Consider the following 12385-nt stretch of genomic DNA (forward strand, 5'->3'; position numbering starts at 1 on the left):
GGGCCAGCACCATTCCAGAGACAAGGCCAGTGCTTATGCAAACTGGGGGATCTCCTCTCCCTTCCCCAGTTCTGGCCCTGGCCAGGCCATGCTACACTAACCTCCCCTTCCTCCTCTCACTCTTTTGCCTCTCCCCACTTCCTTCCTCCCTCTCCTTTTCTCCCTCTCCCTTCCCCTGACTGTTCCACCCAGGAGGAGGAAGCTTCACATAGCTGTGCTCACAGTTTATTTTAAAGGAATTTGGTTGGGGGGCTGAACAGGGCTCCCTGTGGTCTGAAGAAAGCTTTTGGTGCTTGTCCTCACACCCACCTCAACCCTCCCACCCCGTCTTCCCTGTCTCCTTTCCTCCTCCTGGGTTCATGTTGTAATAAAAGAAGATTGTTGGTGTGTAATTAATTTGTTCAAAAGGAAAAAAAAAAAAAAAAAAAAAAAAAGCAAAACAAGAAACTTGGTTCCAACCGAAGCCTATTTTAATTTTATTTTATTATAATTTTCCTCTTGTTAGAAATAAAACCCTTAGCAACATTTTTTGGAAACATGTTTCTGAAGTGCATTTCTCTTCGAAGGGGAGCGTGGTGCCTCCCTCACCTGTCAGTGGAGCAGCTGTAGTGCTAGCGGGATGCTGGGACTGAGGCCAGGGAACCCAGGTTTCAGAATCTTAGTTCCACCAGCTTCTCTTTAACCTTGGGCAAGACATTCCAGTCAGATAGGTGGGCTCTGGCCCTGCCCACCTAACCTCCAGCACAATAGCCTCCGCCAGTTTTGTGCCCTTGTCTAAGCCTCTAGTTCCCAGAGGAATTTTTTTTTTCATGGCTTTATTGAGGTACAGTCTTCACGCCTAAAATTCACCTGTTTGAAATGTGTGATTCGTTGTGTCAGTTGTTTCTACAGTATGGATCTGATTGTGTCACTACTGCTTAAAACTCTGTGATGCTTCATTGCCCTTAAGATCAAGATTATATATAATGTCATTCTTTTTAGAATGCTTTCCTGTCTAACCTATATGCCATATTCAGGGACTCATCCCTGATGTTTCTCCACTGGTTCTTTCTGCCCCTGATCAATGGGGACTAAAGCTCAAATGTGTGGTTGACTATTTGCAATTCCTGAGTTTTTTTTTTTTTTTTTTTAATTTGCTTTATTGAGATAAAATTCACATACCATACAGTTCACCTACTTAAAGTATACAATTCAGTGGCTTTTAGTATATTCACAGAGTTGTGCAACCATCACTGCAAAAAAGAGTTTGGAATGTTTTTATCACCCCAAAAAGAAACTCCACACTCCTTAGGTGTCCTTCCCATCCACCCGTTTGCTTATTCTTGACATTTTATATAAATGAAATTATGCAATATGTGATCCTTTGTGTCTGGCTTCTTTCACTTAGCATAATCATTTCAAGCCCATTAATGGTCCTACAGTAGTTGGATGGATTTTCTCCCTTCTGAGCCTAGAAGTCTTTTAAGATGAGGGTGCTGGGCTAGATCAGGGACCACCCCTGGAGATTGACGTTTTTGTGGGTGTCTGCATGCATGTGTTTTTCAGGCAAGCAGACTAACCAACTTGCTTCGGATTCATAAAGGGATCCTTGACCCTTCAAAGGCTAAGAATAATTCCTTGTAGTCCTGAGTGTTCTGTGCTCAGGACATAAGGACATAGAGAAGGAATCAAGAGCATCGAAACTGCTAAGTCAGCCAGCTTCTCATCATTCCTGGTTCCTTGAGGGCTTTCTTTCCTTTCAAGTGGCTGCACAGAGGTATTGGAAGCTAAAGGCCAGGTCCTGACCCCTAGCCCAGGAATTCAGCACATTGTCACTCTATTTTGTCCTTCCTCTGTATGTTCAGAGGGTTCCATTTGCTCCATTTCTTCCCCTGCCCAGGATTTCCAGTTGATAGGAACCTGAATGAGAAAGCCCGTCATCTTCTGGCAGCTCTTAGTGGTGAGAAGGCTTGTCTCATCCAATTTGGGTTGGGGTCCTGGACTGTACAGTGAAAGGCAAGGGCCAATGGACTACCTTGTCCTGAGCCCAGTTTGATCCCAAGTCCCAGTCCATGGAAAAAGCTGGCTTTTTATTTGTCCACCTGTCTAAAATTGATCATGAAGAAAAGAGGGTGATGACAGAAGAGAAAGACCTGGGACAGGGACAGAAAGGGGCCCAATCTTGTCAATTAGCCACCACTCCCAAGCAGCCAAACACTGGAAGAAATGACCAGACAGGAAAGGAAGAGATGGTGCAGCAACACCAGGCTAGAGAACTTCTTGGCCTGAGGTTCAGGGTCTACAGGGTATGGACCCATCCCTCACCAGTTGGCCACCACCCTTTCTTACCTTAGCACCACCCTGCCCCATCCCTTGAGTTCTGCGGGAGAGGCTGTAGCCATCCTCAAAGACCCAGGTCAAATCTAACCTCTACCAGAGAACTTTCTTTGGTTCCATATCTGTCCCTCTTTCCCAGACAGTCCCCTAGAAAGGGAGGGGTAGCTGACTCGGGATCCCCAGATGAGTTGGGAATAGGAGAATAAAACCAGGGCATTAGTATCTTCTCACCACCTTGCTCTGTGTCCCAGACACTGCCTCACACTTCAGTATGTGTCCGGAGTCTCCAAGTGACAAAGGGATAGGAAGATGTTATTTTTAGTAAGGACTATACTATTTCAAACTCTTTCCTTGGGCTCAACTGACCCCAGCCCCCCACCTGCCATTAGTGCCTCCACTGTGCCTTAAATGGTGTCTGAAACACTAGGATTAATGGGTTTCTTCCTACCCTCTGTTCCCCATGCTGGAAGTTCCTGGAAGTAAAGTGAGGTACAGGCTTGAGTCCTCTCCATTTTCAGGCTAGGAGCCCTGCACAAATAGCTCAGAAGAAGGCAGACAGGAGCAGCAGTTGGAGCCCCATACTGCACGTGAACCCTCTTTTTGCATGGCAGGAAGTTCATTGGTACAAGTTGCCAGTCTATAGGGGTGGTGGTAACTGGTTCTGAGATCCATGGTTAATGGGGCAGACATTAATCATGCTTCCAAGAAGACCTGAAATTGTGGTGAGAGAAGGGATACAGAGCCAGAGAGATGGGGTCCTTGCCTCTAGGGCATTTACATTCCAGCAAAGGGAAGCAGCCCCTTGTGAAACCCCTCCTGGGTGCCAAGCTCCATGTGAGATATCTCAGAGTCCGTGATAGACACACAGGAAACAGATTCCTAGAACAGGTCAGGCCCGGGTATTATCAACCTGGTAGGACTATTTTCACTGTGAATCTAAGCCAGTCAGAAGGGGTCCAGGGTAAATGTTCTGCCACCAGGAAGTAGTTCATAGTGGGGACCCAGCATTAATCTTTGCTGTTGGTAGGCTGGGAACTCAGCAGTGCTATAGCTAGATTGACCTTGGTAGGTAGAAGCCCCTGTTGCTGAGGTCCTATATAAGCTCCATTCTTGTCTGTGTTATGTAGTGCTGCGTCACAAGTTACCTCAAAACCGTAGTGACTTAAAACAGCATTTATCTCATAGTTCCTGTGGGATAGAAATGTAGGCACATCTTAGCTGAGTTTCTATTTCAGGGTCGCTCACAGGCTGCAATCAAAGTGTCAGCCAAGGCTGTAGTCATTGTAAAGCTCCACTGGGGAAGGATCTGTTTCCAAGCTCCCTCACGTGGTTGTTGGCAAGATTCAGTGTTGTTTTTTTTTTTTTTTTTTTTTTTTTTTTTTTTTTTTTTTTGCTGGCTCTTGACCAGATATCACTCTCAGCTCCTTGCCATGGGGATCTTTTTATAGGGCAGCTTGTTTTGTCAGAGCAATCAAGTGAGATGAGCCAGAGACAAAGTATGCCCACATGCAAGACAGAAGTCATTCTGTATAACCTAAGTTCAGAAGTGACATCCCATCATGTTTGCAATAGTCTATTCGTTAGAAGTCACTAGGTCCAGACCACACTGAGTGGGAGGGGATTACATAATGGTGCCAATAGTGAAGGTGGGGATTGGGGGCCATCTTGGGAGACTGACTACCATGGTTCATCCTCTGGTCCCAATGATTTATATCCCTTTCACATGCAAAATATATTTATCCTTTCCCAAGTTCTCTAAAAGTCTCATCAATTACAGCATGACCTCAAAGTCCAGAATATCTAAATCAAGTTCAGATGTGAATGAGGTGTCTTAGGTGTATTCTTTAAGTATGGCTCCTTAATACTATTTTTCTCTATGTATAGATCTGTGAAACTTAAGAGGCAAGTTATCTGTTCCCAAGACACCCAACATACAATGGTGGAACAGGTATAGGATAACTGCTACAGATATGCTCATTCAAAAGGTGGAGGAAATGGGAGATGCGAGGGAGTTACTGGTCTATAACAATTCTGAAACTCAACTGGGCAAACAGAAGTTTATTGATTAGATTTCAAGGTCTGGGAATAACTCCCAATGGCTCTTGGCCCTGCCTTCTAGGCTCTTGGTTCCGTCTTCTGTGCCTCCCTTCCTTCCTTTTTCATGAAGAGTAGCACATGTTTGCAGCTAAGCAGTTTACCCAGTCTGCTTAGTGCCAGTAGAATTTTGGAGGTCCATTGACTTCTTTTCATCTTGTACTGTCTCTGTAATCACCTGATTGATAGTTCTCTTCTGTTGGTGAGTTGGGCAGTCAGAAGTGGCTATAGTCAGATTGGCTTTGGTGGAAGTCCATATTGTGGAGCCCATGTCCACCATCATGGCCATTTGGTTCAGGAGTCTGTTGGGCAAGGAAAAGGATGACAGGATAGAGTTTGGCTCCTATCCACAGAACAGGTTATCTTGTCTGAGTTTCTCCTCCATAGAGAATTCTTTCTGGTGCTCATTTATGTGGAACATAAATAATTCTTACACTGTATGTCCATTCTATGGGGAGCATCCCCTTCCTGAGACTTTCTTATCAACAGTATTTCAGTCCTGTCCTTTCTAAATCCTGGGCCATGGAGCCAGGTCATTAGCAGCTACTCATCAATGAGTTGTCAGCTGTCTATGTTTTTGACCATTTATGTGACCAGTTAGTTTTTCTACTAGAAGAATTTCTCTTCACTGTCCTTCAGGACCAACCTTAAATGGGGCTGTAACACTGCAAGTAGCCACTTCTGGCAGATAACAGCATATTGTATAGAACCATCTGTAAACCAAGATTAAATATTGTATCCCTTAGTCACTTGGTCACAGGGAATTCCCCATGAGGCCTCAGGTGTAGGTGAGAAAGAGATGGCAGTACAGCAGGTGAGGGAGTAAGATTACCTGCTCAGGCAGCTTACTTGTGTCTTCAAGACCTGCTGGTAGTGGAGTGCTGCTGCATACAGATAACTTCATGGACCTGATGGGACAGTTAAGAGATCAACATAGGTAGCTCAGCCTGCATAGGTCACTTGGTGTCCTATGCTCAGGTGTTCACTCACAAAATTGATCCGCTTTTCTGTTTTTATTTCTCACTGTTTCTGGGATTCCTATATCATGATGTTGCCAATTCCAATTTTGTCCTCCATTTCTTTTGTCTTTTACAAAGTATGTTGTATCTCTTTAGTCCTTCCTGTTGATTTCCAGAAAAGGTTCTCAGTCTGCTCTTCTACTCACTAATTTGTTCTTCTGCTATAGCCCTTCTATCCTTTATGCCATCTGTACTGTGTGTCTCAATAATGTATCCAGGAACTGGAGAAATCACCATAGGATTTCCCTGAGTCCCCATATAAGGATTCAGGATGAAACTTCATGTATAATCTGATCCACTCTGAATAGTTGACCATAGTGAGAGTCTGGGTCACCAGGGATTAACATCAACTCAGAATATCCAGTGTATTTTAAGATGTCTGGATATATCCCTACCTCAGCACAAAATTATCCTGGCTGTAAGTCCCTGTGGGGAAAGCAGGAAGGGATATTTTATCATATACACATGTGAAAGTGTAGCAAGGTCCTTCTTCAAATGGACCCTCCCCTTTCATTCAAGGGGCTTTAGTCTGTGAAGTGGGGGAAAGTTTGGGACTGTACATTTTGGTAATTATATCATATGCCATGCCAGAAAAATTTGGGAGGGTTATATAATAAGTTGAACTTTACTAGGCTGTCCATCTATTTGGCCCCAATAAAACCCATGCTTAGGGGCTGGGGAGATAGCTCAGTCGGTAGAGTGCTTGCCTTGCAAGCAGAAGGCCCTGGGTTCGATCCCCAGCACCCAAAAAAAAAAAAAAAAAAAAAAAAAAAACCATGCTTAATTAGACAGTATTACAGATTCCCACAGGCCAAACCATTCTGATTACTGCTATGGTTCTGCTGTTCACTATAGAAATCAAACCCAACTTATCTCTGAAGGTGATCCTATCATCCCCATTGAAATCTTCAAAACATGGTCACCACTGTATTATTGTCACCTCCTTCCCAGCCAGCCAGGAGAGGTAGAATGCTTTTAAGCCTGGATGTAGTGCATATTACTTCTGCTCACATTCTGTTAGCTAGAACTCCAGGCAGTGGCATATCCAATTTCAGGGACATTGGAAAACATAATCTGAATTTGTCCCTAGAAAGAAGAGGAAGAAGGTTTAATGATCACCTAACCAATCTCTGCCATATGTCATACTGTACTTTTCAAAGTCCTTCTGGAAGGAATAGCAATATATAGGGGATGAACTGAATGGGTTAGCATGATTAGTCAATTACAACATTCTTGTTGTCCTAAACAATTTGGATTCTTGCATCTACATTGTACCACAGATTTTCTGGCATTTATTTAACACAGATTATTGTTGAGTCCAGGTTTTAGTCAAACAACAGAACAACTCTCAGAAATACTCATAGTTGTCTCAGCCTACATAGTACATCCAGGATTGCTAATGACTGTACCCATGTTGAAAAATCTGACCTCACCAAAACCAGATAAAAATAGCACAAGAAAATAAAATTACAGAACAATATCTTGATGAATATAGATGTGAAATTCTCAACAAATTACTAGCAAGACAAATCCAGCAGCAGATTAAAAGTATTGTATGTCATGATCCAGTGGGATTTACCCTAGGAATGAATGCAAGAGTGGTTCAACATGAAATCTATCAAGGTAATACATCACAGTAGACCAAGGGGAAAAACACATGATCATCACAATTAATACAGAAAAGAATTTTAAATGCAGGATTTTAATGTTTATTAGAGCTAATAAACAAATTTAGGATAGTTGCAGGATACAAGAAGAACACAAAAATTGGTTCTATTTTTATATACTAGCAATGAATGATTCAAAAATGAAATTAAAAAACAATTCCATTTACAATAGCATCCACAAAAATAAAATACCTAGGAATAAATATAACTATAGAGGAGAAAGACTTACACATTGAAAACTGTGAAAAAAATGCTTAAAGAAATTAAAGATCTAAAGAAGTAGTAGAAAGATCCCATGTTTGCGAATTGGAAGACTTTTGGTTGAGATGTTAATACTTGCCAAAGTGATCTGTAAATTCAATGGAGTCCTCTATGAAAGTTCAAACAGGCTTTTTGCAGAAATTGAAAAGCCATTCCACAAATTCATATGGAATTGCAAGCAACCATAGCCAAAACAATACTGAACAAAATCAAATGCTCAATTGATTTTTGTGTGTGGTACTGGAAATTGAACCCAGGGCCTCACACAAACTGAGTAAGCCCTCTACCACTGAATTAACCCTCCAGGTGGATAACTAGATTTTTTACAAGGGTGAGAAGTCCAACCAGTAGGGGAGAAAATAGTCTTTAACTATTAATGATGGTGCTTGGACAACTGAATTTCCACATGCAAAAGAATGAAGTTGAACCCTCTACCTCACATCATATACCATTAACTCAAAATGGATCAGTGCCCTAAATTTAAGAGCTAAAATAATACTCTTTTTAGAAGAAAATAGGAATTAATCCTCATGACCTTGGGTGTGGCAATGGATTCTTAGATATGATACCCAAAGCATGAGTAAAACAATAAAATAGATAAATTGGACTTCATTTACATTAAATTTTTTGTGCATAATACATATTATCAAAAAGAGAAAGGACAACTTACAGAATAGGATTCTATATTTTCAAATCACATATCTGCTAAGGATTTACTAGTCAGAATATGTAAAGAGCTTGTACAACTTAATGAAAAGAGAAACAACCAAAATGGGCAAAGGACTTGAATAAATATTTCCCCAAAAAAGTTATAAAAATAGCCAAGAAGCACAGGAAAAAAAATGTATAATGTCTTTCATTAGGAAAATGCAAATCAAAGTCACAATGAGATACCACTTCATGTCCACCAGAATGGCTACAATAATAAATTTTAAAACCAAAAAATAGAAAGTATTGGAGAGGATATGGAGAAATTTTAACCCTAGTACATTGCTGGTGGTAATGTAAAATGGGGCAGTCTCTGTGAAAAACAGTTTGGCAGTTCCTCAGAAAGCTAACCAGAATTGCCATATCGCCCAGCAATTCCACTCTTAGGTATATACCTAAAAGAACTTTTAAAAGGAACTCAGATAACTGAATATTAGTTTTCATTACAATATTATTTACAATAACCAAAGAGGAGAAAACAACATGAGTGTCCATCAGCAGATGAATGTGTAAACAAAACGTGGTATGTACAAATACTGGAATATTATTCAGCCATAAAAATGAAGTTTGGACACATGCTACAATATGAATGAACCTTGGAAACATTCTAACTGAAATAACCTGGACACAAAGGGCAAAGATTGTATATTCCACTTTAATGAGATTATCTGGGCTTGGCAAATTCGGAGACAGAAAGTAGATTAGAGGTTACCAGGGGCTAGGAGTATGAGAGAATGGTTGTGGAGTTTCTGTTTGGGGTGATGAAATTTTGTTTTGGAACTAGATAGTAGTGATGGTTGCACAACATTGTGTGAATGTGATTAATGCCACCTAATTGTACTCTCAAAAATGGTTACAAGGACAAATTATATATATATATATATATATATATATATATATATATATATTACTATGACAAAAAAGTGCTTAGCTCAATCTAAAGTTACATTTCTTTCTCCTAATCTATCGTCCTTAGAGTCAATTCCCCCACATATTACTGAGATTCTTGCCAATATAAATTAGCTATATCTTCTCACGTGTGCGCATGTGTGCTGGCACACTTTCTAATGGGTGTCTACTTTCTCTCGGACATGTGGAAATCTCCACTTTTTTAATGGGACTGAAGGCAGCAAGAGGTGATATTGATGGCTCTTGAGAAAGATTGTGGAATGAACCCAGGGGCTTTTTACCTCTGAGCTACCACCCCAGATGTCCCCCACTTTAAATTTTTTGAGATGGGATCATGTGAAGTTGTTTAGGGCCTTGCTATATTACTGAGACTAGTCTCAAATTTGCAATCCTCCTGCCTCAGCCTCCTGAGTCGCTGGGATTGGTCAGATTTTTTTTATAATTGTATATCTTTAATATTTTTAGTTGTAGATGGACATGATATCTTTGTTTTTTATATGGTGCTGAGAATCGAACCCAGTGCCTCACACACGCTAAGCAAATGCTCTACCACTGAGCCAGAACCCCAGCCCTAATTAGCCAGATTTTGAGAGGGTCCCTAAGTCATGTAAGACCAGCCCCATTAGACTAGGGAGGAAGGGCTGCCTCTGCTGCCAAGGGATGCTCAGTGAAGGCTGGGGTTTAGGGCACTCAGATCTGTCCAAATCAACTCTGATATTTCTATTCCAATTCTTAAGGTCCCACTCTATCCCTAATTAGTAGCCTTGTTTTCACATAAGAGACCTGGAGGTCCTATGAATTCAATCTGCATTGTATGTTAGCAACCTGCAGGATTCAGCTTATGTCTGAGTTCAGTCAACATCAGTCTTGGGCCTAGAAGAGATAAGCAGATTTCTTTTTTAACCATAAACTTTATTTTTAGAGTTGTTTTAGGTCCACAGTAAAATGGAGTGCAAAGTACAGAGAATTTCCATATACCCCCTGCTCCCACACGTGCACAGCCTCCTGCACTATCGTAACAGTGGTACATTTGTTACTGTTCATGAACTCACATTGTCACATCATGAGTCAAGTCAATAGTTTACGTTAGGGCTCACTCATGGTGTTGTACATTTTATGGTTTTTGACAAACATATAGTGACATGTGCCCACCACTAGAGTATCATACAGAGTAGTTTCACTGCCCTAAAAAATCTTCTGTGCTCCACCTATTCATGTCTCTCTTTCTTCTAACCCCTGGCAACACTGATCATTTTACTGTCTCCATAATTTTGTCTTTTCCAAAATGACATTATTTAGGAATCAGAGTATGTAACCTTTTCAGTTTTTATTCTTTCACTTAGTAATACTCATTTGTTTCCTCTATGTCACTTTATGACTTAATAGCTCATTTCTTTCCTCCTTCATTCCCTCAATCCCTCCCTTCCTTTCTTCCTTACCTTTCTTTTCCTTCAAACTGGGAATTGAACTAGGGCCTCAGGCATAGGCACTCTGTCACTGGACAGCTCGTTTCTTTCTCCTTCTCCTCTTTCTCAGTACTGGGGATTGAACCAATGAGCACTTTACTACTGAGCTATATCCCTAATACTTTTTAACTTTTATTTTGAGACAGGATCTCACCAAGTTGCCCAGGCTGTCCTGGAACTTGTGATATTCCTGTCTCAGCTTCCCACGTGACTGGGATTACAGGCATGCACCACCAAACCCAGCGATAGCTCATTTCTTTTTAGCACTGAATAATATTCCATTGTCTGGATGTACCACAATTTGTGTATCCATTCACCTACTGAAGGACATCTTGGTTGCTTCAGAGTTTTTGACAATTATGAATAAAGCTGCTATAAACATTTGTGTGCAGGTTTTTATGTGGATATAAGTTTTCAACTCACTTGGGAAGATTACCCAGGAATGTGAGTGTTGGACTGTATGGTAAGAGAATGTTTAGTTTTGTAAGAAACTGTCAAACTGTCTTCCAAAGTGGATGTACCATTTTGCATTTCCACCAGCAATGACTGAGAGTTACTGTTGCTCCCAATCCTCATCAGCATTTGGTATTGTAAGTATTCTGGATTTCAGCTATTCCAACAGGTATGTAATGGTATCTCATTGTTGCTTTATTTGAATTTCCTTGCTGGTGTATGTGAAGCATTATTTTCATGTGCTTCTTTGCAATTTTTATATTTCTTTTTGGTGAAGTATGTGTTCAGATCTTTTGCCTATTTCTTAATTGGGTTGTTTGTTTTCTTTTTCAAAATTAAATTTATTTTTTAATTGATACATGAGAACATAAAAATTGTTCAAGGGCTGGGGATGTAGCTCATTGGTAGAGTATTTGCCTAGTATGTACAAAGCCCTAGTTTGGTCCTCAGCACTGCAAAAAGAAACTGTATATAATGATGGAGTAACACGGGATGTTTTGGCACATGTATATACTGTACAATGTTTAAATCAGGTTAAATTTATCTATCTCCTTAGTTATTACTTCTTTATGGTGAAAACTTTCAAAACACTTCTAGCTTTTTGAAATGTACTGTACATTTTTTTTTATCTATAGTCCCCCTATTGTGCAATAGCACATTAGAACTTCTCTTTTGTAACTATAACTCAGAAACCCCTCTATCAACCTCTCTCTCTCTGTCCCTGCTATTCTCCCCAGCCTCTGGCAACCACCATTCTACTCTCAATTTCTATGAGATCAACTTTTTAAAATTCTACATATGAGCAAGATCATGCAGTACTTATCTTTCTGTGCCTGGCCGATTTCCTTTAACCTAATTATCTCCAGTTTTACCTGTGTTGTTGCAAATGACTACACTACATTTTCTTTATCTACTCATCAGTTGATGGCCATTTAGGTTGTTTGCAGTTCTTGGCTACAGTGAATAAGATTGCAATAAATATTGGGGTGCAGATGCCTCTTTGACATATTGATTTCATCTTCTTGGGATATAAACCAAGGAGTGGGAGGGTTGTTTGTTTTTTATTATTGAGTGTGAAGAGTTATTTGTATATTTTGGATACAAGTTCTTTATCAAATATGTCCTGTAAGTATTTTCTCCCAGTCTGTAGCTTGTTTTCTATTTCTTTTAACAGTATCTTTTGCAAAAGATGTCATTAAAGATGTCATTAAAAGATCTAATGAAGTCCATCTTATCAATTATTTCTTTCATGGATCATGCCTCTGTTGTTATATCTAAAGTGTTATTACCATACCCAAAGGTCACCTAAATTTTCTTCTGCTTTTTTCTAGGAGCTTTATAGTTTTGTGTTTTACATTTAGGCCTATGGTTCATTTGGAGCTAATTTTTGTAAAGTGTTTAAAGGAGATTTCTTTTCTTAGGGCAGTAAAACAAGCTTCCCAGTGCCTTGAACTCAAAATCTAAAACCATGATCTTGCCTTTAAAAATGAAG

The 12385-nt window shown here is 40.2% G+C and overlaps 1 protein-coding gene across 19 annotated transcripts in view; it reads right to left on the reverse strand.

Annotated features, from left to right (window-relative positions):
- Window positions 1–410: 410 nt before the first annotated feature.
- Window positions 411–12385, reverse strand: part of KANTR (KANTR integral membrane protein) — a 65444-nt gene continuing 53469 nt past the window's right edge. For 17 of the 19 annotated variants that reach the window (XR_013761093.1, XR_013761094.1, XR_013761095.1 and 14 more), the window contains 2 exons: window positions 5243–5318; window positions 411–4712 (listed from right to left, as the gene is read on the reverse strand). The gene's annotated coding sequence lies outside the window, so the exon portion shown is untranslated. Of the gene's footprint in view, window positions 4713–5242; window positions 5319–6440; window positions 9225–12385 lie in introns of those variants that run through there. The other 2 variants (XR_013761102.1, XR_013761111.1) reach the window with 2 other exon arrangements.

The sequence above is a fragment of the Sciurus vulgaris genome (assembly GCF_902686455.1).
Source record: "Sciurus vulgaris genome assembly, chromosome: X".
Classification (NCBI taxonomy): Eukaryota; Metazoa; Chordata; class Mammalia; order Rodentia; family Sciuridae; genus Sciurus; species Sciurus vulgaris.